The following is a 15,784-nucleotide window of genomic DNA, read 5'->3' as shown; positions in this document are numbered from 1 at the left end:
ATGAGAAACTATGCCCCTAGTAAGTGGCTGCTTAAGTATTTGGAAATGTTAAAAGAATTAATAAGGCATGGGAAAAGGATAGTGGGATAGAACTAAGTAGGAAGCTTTTTCAGCTCCCTGGTATATATGCTTTGGACAGAATAGCCTCTTCTTGTACTGTAAATTTATGATTCTAATCATGTTCTGAAGTAACATAAATCTCACCTAAGCAAAGATTTAACCAAAGGCTGTGAAACTTAACGCAATAAATTTGATAATTAAACAATATCTTTCCAGAATAGGAATCTACCATACTTACATTATGCAACTCACAGATCCCTCTAATTGCAGACTGTGTGGTTAACTCTTCCTCCCCTCAGAGCAAATTGGGATGAACAATACTGTTACTCAGTTTTCAAGGCAAATAAAAATATTAAACACTAGGGTGTTGAAAGGGAGGAATCAGGTTTTGATAATCCTCAACAGAGAATTTTAGTATTTAGGCGATAATCTAAGCTTGGTTTAAATGATGACAGAAAGAATAAAGGCATCAAAAGGCAGCAATGAATTTTGGTGTGTCTCATGCTGGAATTGATAACTAAGATGTTTTTGGATCATAACTTTAGTTTCATGTTCAATTTGCTTCAGCTATTTGTGAAATAATTCTTCTAATTACATCTAATTTCACGACAATTTAATTCTCATATGAGAGCACATTATAATGATGATCACAAATGCATTACATTTAGAAAAAGGGTAGTTATAAAATTAATAAAACTTGTCAGCATTTAAAAGCCATTTTGAAGAGAACAGACTGGAATTTATATGTCGCAGGCACTTTAATTCAGCTAAAAGTTCAGGGGCACAGGAACTCAACGGCAGATGAGGTAAGGTGAGGCTTTTGCCCCTTAGCAAAAGGAAGTCCAAACTCATAGATTTACTGCCCAATTGCAAGGGGATGGGGAATCCTGCTGGATGGTTACAACTTGGTAGGAGAGGGTGTTGCATCTTCTTCAGTTCCTACAATGACCCCAGGGAGACTGTTAAGGGGTGAAACTTGACTGCTTGAATTGGATCTTTCCTGCCACCAGTAAAACCCCAGCGGCACAATAAATTATCCACTTAAGGATTTCACTTGACCCACCGAATACACAGCCTCCGACTTCTCACGTTGCACAGTCCCCACATCCTGGTATAATTATGGTGGACACTAAGGTAAGAAACAGTCCCTAGCTTTAATGTGTCACCCCATTGCCTTCAAAGTGAAGGTATATTAGAACAGTTCAAAGTGTTAGCTATCATTTTGACAACGATCTACTTCAGAAGAAAAAAGCTTAATATTTAAGGTTTCTGCATGGTAATCATTAAGAGGTGGGTCTTATATACTCCCAGCAGCTTCAATAATTTAATAACTTCTAGCTGAAACAAACTATATTTTACAAATTACTTTGCTTGTAGCAGCAGGTTGACACATTAGACTAATGCATTAGTATCAGCGCATCCATTATAAAGTCATTAGAGGAACAAGCCAATTCCCGCAAACTAATCATAAAGCAATACACATGACACTATCATCCATTTAACCCAAAGAATAACTTCTAATCTATACTCTCCATTCCCTAAAAAGTTCACATATCCCTGGCAAAAAGAACTGTAAATGCAAAAAAAAATCTTCCTCCTGTCACATTTTTCGTAACAGTTTTTAACAGCTGTGGTGTTCACCTACAAACATCTGCTGTAGGGACTATGACAGCAATGGTTACTTAAACGGAGGGAACAATTAAAGATGAATCACTTTTTTAGAAAGTGCATTCAAAGTAATTTTAAACATTATTAAGCATTTTTGAAAAGTGTGTCATTATACACTCATTAACTGATTAAAGAATCTCATTTTTATTTTGCAATATTTATGATGATTGCAAATTTAAAATGATTCTTGAACCAGATTTAACAGGGCAATAAGAAACATTTCCCAAATCATAATCAAAATTGGGAAAGACTGATTTTCTTATTAACGATGATGTACTTTTTTCAATAATTCATAATTTCCTGCAGAGAATATTTTACTCAAAATCTTTTGAAATATAATTACTCTTAGTGTTATTTCCCATTGCATTTTATTTTCCGTCTATCAGAAATTATCCTTACTAAATTCCTATACCTAATTCTCATATTTTCATTTCATGTGAAGTGTGAGATTGCAGCAATATATATTGACTGATCAACCTTATTTGGAGATAGCATAGTAAACGTCAATTAACTCATTGATTAAAATGGATTGCAAATGGAGGTAATCTCATCAGTGCAAAGAAGTGGGATTAAAGATCCATTTGTTGGTGCTGATTGGGACCATGTAAAACTCAGAATGACAAACACAACTTATTTGCTAATAAGCTACTGTCATTTACACTAAAATGTGAAAAAAAAAATTGCAATTGGCAAGACCCACTTTAAAAGAGCTTATTTAATTTATCTTGCATGCTTTTTCAGCTTGTTGTTATGAACTAGATCTTTGTTTGTTACCTGCATTATATGATTAACAAAACTATATCCAGGATTTTGCACAATGGTATGAAAAGAATATTTTTAAATCTTCTACAACTTAAAATTTAAATAAGGCGAGCAAAACTCATTTATACTTCATGGCCTAGTGGATGTGGAAATGGGTCTTCTCCTTGTACTGTTATAGTTCTTGTGGAGATAGTGTTTCCATATTGGTGCCAGTCTGGAATTATAAGTTTTTGACCCAATTACCATGAAGGTACAGTCATATATTTCCCAATCAAGATGGCATGTAACTTTGACATAATGATATTTCCACAATGTAGCATATACCACAGTGGAGGGTGTCATGAGGATGAATCAGAGTCCCAAAATATTATGGACCTTTTTAACTTTTAATTTCAAAATGTGTTTTTCAAAAGAGGACTGCTATAATAAAACAAGACTGCAGATATAAATTCAGTGTTGTCTGACAAAGTCTTGTGTGGCACCTATGGAATGTCATACTTGTAGAGTGTCAGGGAAACTTCAAATAGACAAGGAGATGTAACAGGAAGGGATCATGAGAGCTGACTGCCATCCCTCTCTCAGTAGAAAAAAAATCCTTTAGACATTTTTAAATATCTTACCCTTCCAGGAATATCCCAATAAAGGAGTTAAATACCAATTACAACCTGGTCTGTGTGGTAGAGGAAATTCTGCCAGTAGAAGAACGTGTTAATGAATGAGCTCGTGCCAGTGTATTAGCTTGGGTTTGAGTACTAATGTGCCGTGAAGGTCAGATTTGAAGGACCACTGACTAATCACCCCTGTGTTGCAGGTAAAAGGGTTCTTTCTCACTCTGAGATTTAGAAGCCAACTAGTCAGCAAACCAGTCAAAAGGAAAGAAAACAAGGAATCTCTCATTCTGAATGCTGCCAGCCAAACAACAATCAAAATAAAACATTAAAGGATTTCAAATAAAGTATAAAGGCAAGGACTCTGAAATTGACTGTTCAATTACCAACGTCCCATTTTAGATCAGCCATTTTTACCCCAACTCTGGATGTTAACCTAATCCCTTTGCACACATTACCAGATGAGTTGTGAACAGAAATGAATACCGTGAAGATGTTGGTGAACCCATTGCTTCTAAGCTTGAGATAGAGGATGTGCAATCATGCAATACATAAACAATGCTTCACTGAGTCATTGATGTTTAGAGCAATGATGATTAACCTCTAACCGCCATATAGATTCCATTTCCTCCAGAATGCTTTTAGCCATGGGAGGAGTTTCCCTTTGACTCCTCATTGACTTTAGTTTCACAATCATTCCTTGGTGTCATACTCAGTCAAATGTTGCCTTTGCCTTGATGACAACTATGTTTAGCTCTCATAGCGTCATACAGCATGGAAACAGACCCTTCAATCCAACTGAACATAATTCCAAACTAAACCAGTCCCACCTGCCTGGTGCTGGCCCATATCTCTTCAAACCTTTCCTTTTCATGAACTTATTCCATGCCTTTTAAACATTGTAATTGTACCCGCATCTACCGCTTCCTCTGTGTTTAAAAAAAAAAAAATCGCCTCTTATGTCTTTTTTAAATCTCACTCCTCTCACTAAAAAATGTGCCTCCTTGTCTTGATATCCCCCATCTTAGGGAAAAGACAACTACCATTAACTCTATCTATACCTCTCATTACTTTAAAAACTTCTATTAGGTCGCTTCTTAACTTCCTATGCTCCAGTTTAAAAAAGTCCTAGCCTAGATAACCTTTCTTTATAACTCAAACATTCCATATCTGGCAACATTGTGGTAAATCTATGCTGAACCTTCTCCAGCTTGACAATATCCTTCCAAAACTGGGTGACCAGAAATGTCCTTACCAATGTCCTATACAATGTCAGCATGACTTCCCAACTTCTATACTCAAAGGACTGAGCAATGAAGGCAAGTGTGCTAAACACCTTTTTACCCATCCTGTCTATATGTGATGCAAACTTCAACGAATTATATACATGCACCCCTAGGTCTCTCTGTTCCACAATACTACCCAAGGCCCTACCATTAATTGTATAAGCCCTACCCTTGTTTGCTGTACCAAAATGCAATACCTTGCATTTATCCAGATTGAACTCCATCTGCCATTTTTCAGCCCATTGGCCCATTTGATCAAGATCCCTCTTAGAAAACCTTCTTCATTGTTTACTATGTCACCAATTTTGGTGTCATCTGCAAACTTACTAACCATGTCTTCTATATTGTCATCCAAATCATTTATATAAATGTCAAACAAAAGAGGTACCAGAACCGATCTCTGCTGAACAACAAAAGAACTGCAGATGCTGTAAATCAGGAACAAAAACAGAAATTGCTGGAAAAGCTCAGTGGATCTGGCAGCATCTGTGAAGAGAAATCAGAGTTAAAGTTTCGGGTCCGAGGACTTTTCCTTAGACCTGGCCTCCAGTCCAAAAAGCAACCCTCCACTTCTGGAATTCAGTTCTTATATCCTTGTCTGATTTCAGATTTTGATGAGATCCAGCACAAAGTGGTTCTTGAGGAACTTAAATTGAACACTGATGAGGTAGATGATGGGTAATATATAATAACCAATATGAAAAATATTCAACCAGATTATAAACAAGAGTCTCAGAATACATTATCCTTATAAAGCAATCCTCTAAGTTTATATCAACTCCTCCTTTAGCCAGCAGCACCACTTTTATGTATTAATAAAATATATCTATACTTAGTTACCATATTTGAATATAATTAACACTTGTTTTTCTTAGTTAAATGTATCAGAAGGCAACATTCTATTGATTATGTCTGTGAAGCACATTTATATTCATTTTTGTAATAACTGTAACATGGTCAGCCAGGTGGACCTCATAGATTATGAGTTTTCTGGTTGGGGCTGTTAATTTGGTCCAATCAGGGAGCCCCAGCTGACAGATATAAACAGGAGTGTTCTGTTCACTCTGAGAACTGGCTCTGAGGGAGCTAGATCAGTGTCAAGGATTCTCCATGTATAAATAAAGGGTAATATGGTGACGGGATACCAGCATCTGTGAAGTTATCTCGATTTCCATATTAAGCGTTATGAATTCACATCTATACGCAATTTAGCCCTATCACATTAACAAACTTGATAGAATTGGGTGAAATGTAACAGAAGCCACTGTTAATATTATTTCGTTATACCTGATATGGATGTTCCTAATGAATATTAGTTGTATCACTGCTGAATGATCATGCCACAAAAAGAGCCACAAAAAGAGCTATAAGGAAAAGTAAGATAGAACATGAGAAAAAACTAGCACAGAATATAAAGACAGATAGGAAAAGTTTCTATAAATATATAAAACGAAAAAGAGTGGCTAAAGTAAACGTTGGCCCTTTAGAGCATGAGAAGGGGAATTTAGTTATGGGATATGATGAAATGGCCGAGGCGTTGAACGGGTATTTTGTATCAGTCTTCACAGTGGAGGACACTAATAACATGCCAGTAATAGTCAAAGAGACGAAGGTAGGTGAGGACCTGGAAACAATCATAATTACAGAAGAGGTAGTGTTGGGCAAGCTAATGGAGCTAAGGATTGATAAGTCTCCTGGCCCTGATGGAATGCATCCCAGGGTACTAAAAGAGATGGCGGGAGAAATAGCAGGTGCACTGGCGGTAATTTTCCAAAATTCGCTGGACTCTGGGGCAGTCCCAGCAGATTGGAAAACAGCAAATGTGACGCCACTGTTTAAAAAGGGAAGTAGACAAAAGATGGGGAATTATAGACCAGTTAGCTTAACCTCTGTAGCGGGGAAGATGCTTGAGTCTGTTATCAAAGAAGAAATAGCAAGGCATCTTGATAGAAATTGTACCGTTGGGCAGACGCAGCATGGGTTCATGAAGGGCAGGTCATGCTTGACAAATCTTTTGGAATTCTATGAAGACATTACGAGCGAGGTGGACAATGGGGACCCAGTGGATGTGGTGTACCTAGACTTCCAAAAGGCCTTTGACAAGGTGCCACACAAGAGGCTACTGCATAAGATAAGGATGCATGGCATTAAGGGTAAAGTATTAGCATGGACAGAGGATTGGTTGACTAACAGGAAGCAAAGAGTAGGGATAAATGAGTGCTATTCTAGCTGGCAGTCAGTGACTAGTGGTGTGCCTCAGGGATCGGTGTTGGGACCGCAATTATTTACAATTTATATAGATGACTTGGAGCTGGGGACCACGTGTAGGGTGTCAAAGTTTGCAGATGATACTAAGATGAGTGGCAAAGCAAATTGTGCAGAGGACTGTGAAACTTTGCAGAGGAACATAGATACATTGAGTGAGTGGGCAAAGGTCTGGCAGATGGAATGCAATGGAAATAAATGTGAAGTCATACATTTTGGTAGGAGTAATAGTAAAAAGGATTATTACTTGAATGGTAAAAAGTTGCAGCATGCTGCTATGCAGAGGGACCTGGGTGTCCTTGTGCATGAATCACAGAAGGTAGGTCTGCAGGTACAACAAGTAATTAGGAAGGCAAATGGAATTTTGTCCTTCATTGCTAAAGGGATTGAAATTAAAAGCAGAGAGGTTATGTTGCAGCTGTACAAGGTGCTGATGAGGCCACACCTGGAGTACTGTGTGCAGTTTTGGTCTCCTTACTTGAGAAAGGATGTACTGGCACTGGAGGGGGTGCAAAGGAGGTTCACTAGGTTGATTCCGGAGTTGAGGGGGTTGGCTTATGAGGAGAGACTGAGTAGATTGGGATTATATTCATTGGAATTCAGAAGATTGAGGGGGGATCTTATAGAAAAATATAAAATTATGAAGGGAATAGATAAGATAGAAGTAGAGAGGATGTTTCCACAAGCAGGTGAAGCTAGGACAAGAGGGCATAGCCTCAAGATTAGAGGGAGCAGATTTAGGACTGAACTGAGAAGGAATTTCTTCACCCAGAGGGTTGTTAATCTATGGAATTCCTTGCCCAGTGAAGTAGTTGACACTACTTCAGTAAACGCTTTTAAAAAAAAGGTAGATCTTTTTTGAACAATAAAGGAATTAAGGGATACGCTGAGAACGCGGGTAAGTGGATCTGAGTCCACGAAAAGATCAGCCATGATCTTATTGAATGGCGGAGCACGCTCAAAGGGCCAGACGGCCTACTCCTGCTCCTAGTTCTTGTGTTCTTGTGTTATGAAAATGTCATTTTGTCCAACAGTAACTAATGTTATACAACTGCGAAGGGGATCATGAGAAGCCTCACAACTGGAACCAGCAAAAAGTAACTGATAACTTTCTAATTTGCAAATGTAAATAACAAATGATACATTCTCTTCTAAATAATGCAACCATCATTCCCTCAATTACTTGATATTCAGATTTAATACACAAGACTTGTAGGAATAAAAATCCATTTGGTGCCGTTTCCTCTCTCAGTATAGGCAGTGGACTGATGGCATTTATCTCAACTGAGAACAGCAAAGATGGCATTAAATTGAATGTTGTTCCTCAATTCAATACCTTTGGTGATCTTGACCCTTACATTGCCGGATCCCCAGTTAAGTATGGAGGGAGAGAATGATTGCATTGTGGGACTTGCTTATGGCCAGCAGAGGCTATTTTTTTTTTGAAGAGTTAGCATGAGTTTTCCTCTTACTCTTGGCTCTGTAGATTTTTTTAAAAACATATATAATGTTACAAATTTTCAGTCAGATCTAGTTTCAAAATTTGTTCTCGGAGGAGATATAATCCAAGTGTATTCAGACCCCTATTAGCATATGTATTTTTCTTTCAGCCTGATTCCCCAAGCACCTGAAAATCAGCCAAGCCCAACAAGGCATTGTCAGTTTCTCAGGCATCCATCGGATTCAGAACACAGCTCTGGAAAATTGTCACTGCATCAATTTCTATTATTTCATCAATTCTATATGAACTGACTGTAGGTGGTCAACTCTATGACAGCAGAAAGCATGTCTCATACAGCACCATGTCAAAGAGGTTTTAGATGTATTTACATTTAAATTCAACTGAGAGCCTGATATTGAACTTTCAGATTGCAGTTAATCACAATGTGTCAACTGCTGAGTGTCATAAAAATATTCTGTGTTTCTGAATGTTTCCAAAAATGGGAACTATAGTAGTTATGAACAAGAAGCAGATTATGAGTGATCTGGCATTCATGAAAAAAGCATGGTGATTTTGGTCACATTGATGCTAAAAAAAAGGTATTATTTGTTACACAGCTAGCATACTGTTACCTTGTGTTACTGCCCAGTGAACCTAGACCTCCCGCTCCTCTACATCTGCTGATAGTGTACAACTTAATCTTCTTCCTTTATGAGCAGTCTCTATGATATGCTGAATTAAATAGAATGCAGCAAGTGATCACAATCAGGGGCACCTCAGCTGGATTGTAATGCAGTGCTACTCCAGATTTATCAAGGCACCAGGGTCCCTTCAGCAAACAATGGTCTGCTTTGTTAGAATCCTGGTGACACTAAAGCATAATAATATTAGTGTTCAGCAGAGAGCCTAAGAAACCATATCAGGTCATCATCCATTACTTCCCAAAGGATCTCAAGCCTGCCTTTTTTCTACAACTGCCTTACCTTACCAGGATGATGGTAAATTCCTGGAGAATGACTATTATAAAATATTGGAAACTCACAGCACAAAGCGAAGACAATTTTCTCTCCGGGAGAGCAGCAATGCTTAGTCCTACATTTTTGCTCTTGGATGATAAACCTGTAAGTTCTTCATCCTGCTTGTCCAAATTCTTTCTGGAATTAGTATCCTGCACATTTTCATGTAGATTATCAGGGCCTCTTTTTCATTAATAACAATGTCAGGAATCTTGTCCCTTTCATAACAGTGACATAGCCCCTTTCCCTTTTAGGTGTGTACTAACAGATGTTTATGGTTGCTGAACATGATAATCTGAAATATTTTCTGTTAAAGAAGCTGATGGGCTTTCTGGATTGGAAATAGAACGTGACTGGTCAGTTGTTGATAACAACTTGCACATGAAGATATTAGGCCAGTATGTTGAAATTGACAGCCCTGTCACAATATTGAAAAACGTGCATACAAAAGGTTAAGACCTGATCAGCTCAAAGAATACATTGGTCACAAATGCACTAACATGCAAATTTAGAGCCAGTTACTGCTTTCACAAATACGAGGTTGTCTCTGGTGGAAGTATCTTCCAGGCTGTGACAATAATTATAATCTCCTGAGAGATGTGCAGCCTTTTTCCATACTGCTTGACATTCAGGTTGAGAAAGGAGCTGTAAATGGAAAGACAGTGATGCTTATGGTAGATGCCAGTTAATGGCATTTGATTGATATGCCCTAGTGAATTGCCTCTCCAAATGTTCCATTTTTTCCTCTACATTTACAATGTAGGTCAGAATCTTCACGTTTAACATGATCGACTCAATGGTGAATGTTTCGAGCTGCAAAGCTATATACCCGCAAAGAACAACACAGACTTCAGATGAAATAAGATGCATTAAAGAGTTTCTAATGAATATTTTGCAGTGAGGTTATCATGGTTACAATATTTCTTTAAATCAACAAGCATTCAAAAGTAACAATTAATGAATACTTCACACAATACACTATTCTTAATAGTCAGCTGCCAACAGACAGTGATGAAGGAAGATTGGATGTCTGTCTTGGCAGCAGCATTTAAACTTTATTGGCATATGAGGATAACATGTGTTCAGGTGTTACCAGGTATTGAGCTCAGTCCCAGAGGAAAATGGTTAAGGGTGTTGTTAAGAAGTGTGAATTTGGTACAGTGCTACATCTTTTTCTTTTACAAATTTACCTGAAAAGTCATTAATAGGAGGGGGATCTATATATGTTCAGCACACAGATTCCTTTCATACTTTCTTATTGTATCTCCACTGCAACATGGATTTGTGGGCATTCTTTTGTCCCCACAGTTGAAGTGACAGAAAGGTAAGTACATCTGCAACTTAAATCAGAACAGACACCTGTCTCCCTGCCTGTAAGTCAAACTCCTTCATATGTCATGAAGTTATATATTCAAAATTTTGTTTGAGCTGGCAGCTGTAAAAGGTTTTTATTGAAAAGGTCAATATTTCTAGACTGGCCTGTGAGGAAGATGGTTATACTTTCTCAAGGTGACTAAAACATGCCGTTTTAACTGTTGTAAATTGGCCAGAGCACCAGAAACATTTCAGCATTGGTAAAATATACACAGTGCCATAAGCCAAACTGATTGATTTCATAAGCATTAAAGGTAAAGGGAAGGGAATGTTCACCCTTCAAACTTGACACATGGGACTATAACAATAGTTGATTATGCACGAAGCAGTGATATAAGATATCAATTGCATTAACAAAAGCAGAAATTAATGAAGAAACTCAGCAGGTCTGACAGCACCCTTGGAGAGAAAGTAGAGTTAACATTTCAGGTCCAGTGACCCTTCCTCAGAACTGATTGTAGCTCAGAAAAGTTTGGTGTGTGTGCTGAAGATAAGGTGGAGTGAGCAGGGGAGGAGTTAACGATATGGAGAGATGAAGCCCAGAGAGAGAAAATCACATTTGGGCAGACAAAGGAATGGATAATGGTCAGCCTGGGGGCATCAATAGCTGATAATGGAGACCATGAACACTGACAATGGGTTCATTGTGGTGGCAACCCATGTGGTGACATGGCCTGGTGTACAGGGTTTGGGGAAAGGACATGAAAGAAGGCGCTCAGACCCTAAAATTACTGAACTCAAAATAGAGTCCTGAAGGCTACAGGATCCCCAATCAGAAAATGATGTGTGTTCTTCCTGGAATGGTCCCACTGGAGGTGGTGGAAATAGTAGCTAATAATCCTTTGGTTGTGGATTCTGGTGGGTGGTAAGTGAGCAACAGGGAGATCCTATCACTGTTGTGAGAGGGAAGAGAAGGGGTAAGGGCAAAAATACAAAAGATGGGTCAGCCATGCTGGGAGTCCTATCAACCATGGTTCTGGGGAAACCTTGGTTGAGGAAGAAGATGGATATTTTGGATGTCCCCCATGTAGAAGCTGGAACAGGTGCAACAGAGATGGAGAAATTGGGAGAATGGTATGGAGTCTTTACAGGAAGCAGGGTGTGAAGATATGTAATCCAGGTTATGGGGAGGGTCAGTGGGTTAATAGCCTATCCCCAGAATAGAAACAGAGATGTCAAGGAAGGGGTGACAAGAGTCAGAGATGGACAAGGTGAAGCTAAGAGCATGGTGGAAATTGGAAGCAAAATTGATATTTTTTTCCAATTCCAGATAAGAGAGGGAAACAGTACTGACAATGTCATCGATATAATGGAGAAAGAGTTGTGGGGTGGGACCCAGATAGGACTGAAACAAGGAATGTTCCCCATATCACACAAGGGACAGGCATAACTGGGGCCTATGCATTTACCCATGGCCACCTCTTTGACCTGAAGAAACTGATTGGAGTTAAAGGAAAAGTTGCTAAAACTGAGGACAGTCTCGGTCATGTGGAGGAAAAGATGGAGATGGTTCAGGCCTTTTTTTTTCCCAGGAAGAATCAGTGAGCCCTGAATCCACCCTCATGGTGGATGGGTGTGTTAAGGGATTGCACATACATGGTGAAGAGGATGCAGCTGGAACCTACTGGAAAGGGTGCAAATAATGTTTACAAAATGTTACTGAGACTGGAGGGTTTGATTTATAAGGAAGAGAGGCTGGATAGCTTGGGAGTTTGTTCCCTGGAGCATAAGAGGCTGAGGGGTGATTTTGTAGAAGTTTATAAAATCATAAGGGGCATAGATAAGGTGACGAGAGAAGGTCTTTTCCCCAGGGCAGGGGAGTCCAAAACTAGAGGTTTAAGGTGAGAGGTGAACGATTTAAAAGGGGCCTGAGGGACAATTTTTTGACACATGAGGCTGGTACATGTATGAAACAATCTGCCAGAGGAGCTGGTAGAGGCAAGTACAATTATAACATCTAAAAGATATTTGGACAGGTAAGTGGATAGGAAAGAGGGATATGGGCCAAATGCAGGCAAATAGGACTAGCTCAGTTCAGAAGAACTTGTCAGCAAGGACAAGTTGGGTCTGTTTCCATGCTGTATGTCTTTTAAATTTATTCATTTTGTGGGATGTGGGTGTGACTGTTTCGCCAGCATTTATTGCCCATCCCTAATTGTCTTGAGAAGGTGGTTGTGAGCTGCCTGAGAATACAAGGACCAGTAGCAGGAGTAGGCCATCTGGCCTTTCATGCCTTCTTGAACCATTGCAGTCCTCCTGCTGTAGGTTGACCCACAATGCCATCAGGGAGAGAATTTCAGGATTTTGACCCAGCGACAGTGAAGGAATGGCGATATATTTCCAAATCGGGATGGTGAGTGGCTTGGAGGGGAACTTGGAGGTGGTGGTATTTCCATATATCTGCTGCCCTGTCCTTCTAGATGGAAGGGGTCATGGGTTTGGAAGGTGCTGTCTGAGGATCTTTGGTGAATTTCTGCAGTGCATCTTATAGACAGTGCACACTGGTGCTACTGGTCTCAGTGGTGGAGGGAGTGAATGCTTGTGGATGTAGTGCAAATCAAGTCGGCTGCTTTGTCCTGGATGGTGTCAAGCTTCTTGAGTGTTGTTGGGGCTGCACTCATCCAGGCAAGTGGGGAGTATTCCATCACACTCCTGACTTGTGCCTTGTAGATGGTGGACAGGCTTTGGGGAGTCAGGAGGTGAGTTAATCGCCGCAGTATTCCTAGCTTCTGGCCTGCTCTTGTAGCCACTGTGTTTATGTGGTGATTCCAGTTGAGTTTCTGATCAATGATAACTCCCAGGACGTTGGGAGTGGGGCATTCAGTGATGGTAACACTTTTGAATGTCAAGGAGCTGTGGTTAGATTGTCTCTTGTTGATGATGGTCATAGCCTGGCATTTGTGTGCCGCTAATGTTACTTGCCACTTGTCAGCCCAAGCCTGGGTATTGTCCAGATCTTGTTGCATTTGGAAATGGACTGCTTCAGCATCTGAGGAGTTGTGCAATCATCGTGAACATCCCACTTCTGACCTTATCATGGAGAGAAGGTCAATGACGAAGCAGCTGAAGATGGTTGGGCCTAGGACACTCCCTGATGAACTCCTGCAGAGATGTCCTGGAGCTGAGATGATTGACCTCCAACAACCACAACCATCTTCCTATGTGTCAGGTACGACTCCAACCACCGGACAGTTTGCCCCCCTGATACCCATTGATTCCAGTTTTGCTAGGGGTCGGTAGTGCCACACTTGGTCAAATGCGGCCTTGATGTTAAGGGCTGTCACTCTCACCTCGCCTCACCTCTGAGATTCAGCTCTTTTGTCCATTTTTGTACCAAGGCTGTAATGAGATCAGGAGCTGAGTGGCCCTGGCAGAACCTAAACTGTGTGTTACTGAGCAGGTTATTGCTGAGCAGGTGCTGCTTGATAGCACTGTTGATGACACCTTCCATCACTTTATTGAAGATCGACAGTAGACTGATGTTGCCATAATTGGCCGGGTTGGATTTGTCCTGCTTTTTAAGTACAGGACATACTTGGGCGATTTTCCACATTGTCAGGTAGATACCATTGTTATAACTGTACTGGAAGAGCTTGGCCAGGGGAGTGGTAAGTTCCGGAGCACAAGTCTTCAGTACTATTGCTGGAATGTTGTCAGGGCCCGTAGCCTTTGCAGTATCCAGTGTCTCCAACCGTTTCTTGATATCTCGTGGAGTGAATCGAATTGGCTGAAGACTGGTATCTGTAATGCTGGTGACCACTGGAGGAGGCTGAGATGGATCATCCACTCGGCACTTCTGGCTGAAGATTGATGGAAAGCTTCAGCCTTATCTTTTGCACTGATGTGCTGGGCTCTTCCATCATTGAGGATGGGGATATTTGTGGAGCCTCCTCCTCCAGAGAGTTGTTTAATCATCCACCACCATTCATGACTGGATGTGGCAGGACTGCAGAGCTTAGATCTAATCCATTGGTTTTTGGATCACTTAGCTCTGTCTATCACTTGCTGCTTATGTTGTTTGCCATGTAAGCAGTCCTATTTGGTGGCTTCACCAGGTTGGCAACTCTGTGGCTCTAACTGGAAATTCTGAATCCACAGAATCCAATTCTACCAATTGTTTTACACTTAATAAAACAAAAATTATTAACCTTTTCATCTCATTTTAAGTATGTGATACTTCTATTATCCCTTATATATTTATCTTCAAATTAAATGCCGTTGGTCTTACTTAAAATTGCAAAACATAAAGAAGTAATAAAATGCTTTAAAGTGTTTGAAAGCCCGAAGCTTAAATGACCTTTCCATCTAAAGTACAGATCAAGCCAAGTGTTACTATTATTGAGTTACTGACTGATACACTTTTAACAAATTATAAAACACACACAAATATGTCCATACACAACATGATAGTGATATAATATCTACTGGTGCCTTCATGTGGTCTTGTTACCTCAGTTTGCCTATTTATTTTTTGGATGTCCTGAATTAGGCCCATGTTAATATTCGGGGATTTTTAATCCTCTAGACAATATAAGGGCAGTGAGCTCTTTAATGTTAATTATCATTGAAACATGTTGTCCAAGTTTCTTTACATTACATAAAGTTAAGAAATTGATGATTAGTATGCATGTTATCTACATCTGAACTGCAAAATTATTTTTAAAACACATACAAAATCACTGGAAAACTGAATGGAGAAATGAGACAACAAAGTTGCCTTTTTAGCATTTTGGTAAAGCAACCGAAAATTGGTACAACATTGATAATCCACTTGATTCCAATCAGATTTGTCAGCTGTGCTTACTTGTTTTAATTTGTTTAATTTACACAAGTGGGATAGACACAGAGACAATTTTCCTTCTTTCCTTATGAAATGCCTGCATTAAAATGAAAAGGTCATATCTTTCCTCTTCTTCACTATTTTTCACCAGCTATGAGGTGACCACTACTGACGTGTGGCTCAAGACTCTTCTTCCTCATTTACAGAGCACAGTGTCTCTGGGCAGATCTGTGATTATGCCCGACATGTTTTTTTTAAATCTCCCTAACTCTCCTGTGCCATTTCCAAAGAACAAAAATCTGCACTTTCATGCCAGGTAAAGATGTGAAATTCAAAGAAGTGAAAATAGGTGCCAGGAACCCAAAGTTCAGGTCAATATCTTTGAAGTCACTCAGCCACTTTTTCACAACTTGCATGTCTCTTGATTATTTAACTCACTTAGATCCTCTCAAAGCAACATATGCCTATTACCAATCTGGTCTTGGAGACTGAGATGCGCTCTGTCTTAATGACAAACTCCTGTT

The 15,784-nt window shown here is 39.6% G+C and overlaps 1 protein-coding gene across 1 annotated transcript in view; it reads right to left on the bottom strand.

The window, feature by feature from the left end:
• thsd7ba (thrombospondin, type I, domain containing 7Ba) overlaps positions 1-15,784 on the bottom strand; it is an 886,244-nt gene that overhangs the window by 270,510 nt on the left and 599,950 nt on the right. The window lies entirely within an intron of this gene.

The sequence above is a fragment of the Rhincodon typus genome, chromosome 7 (genome assembly GCF_021869965.1).
Source record: "Rhincodon typus isolate 14 chromosome 7, sRhiTyp1.1, whole genome shotgun sequence".
Classification (NCBI taxonomy): Eukaryota; Metazoa; Chordata; class Chondrichthyes; order Orectolobiformes; family Rhincodontidae; genus Rhincodon; species Rhincodon typus.
Note: the sequence above shows the minus strand (reverse complement) of the source record. Positions and strands in the feature narration are given on the sequence as shown.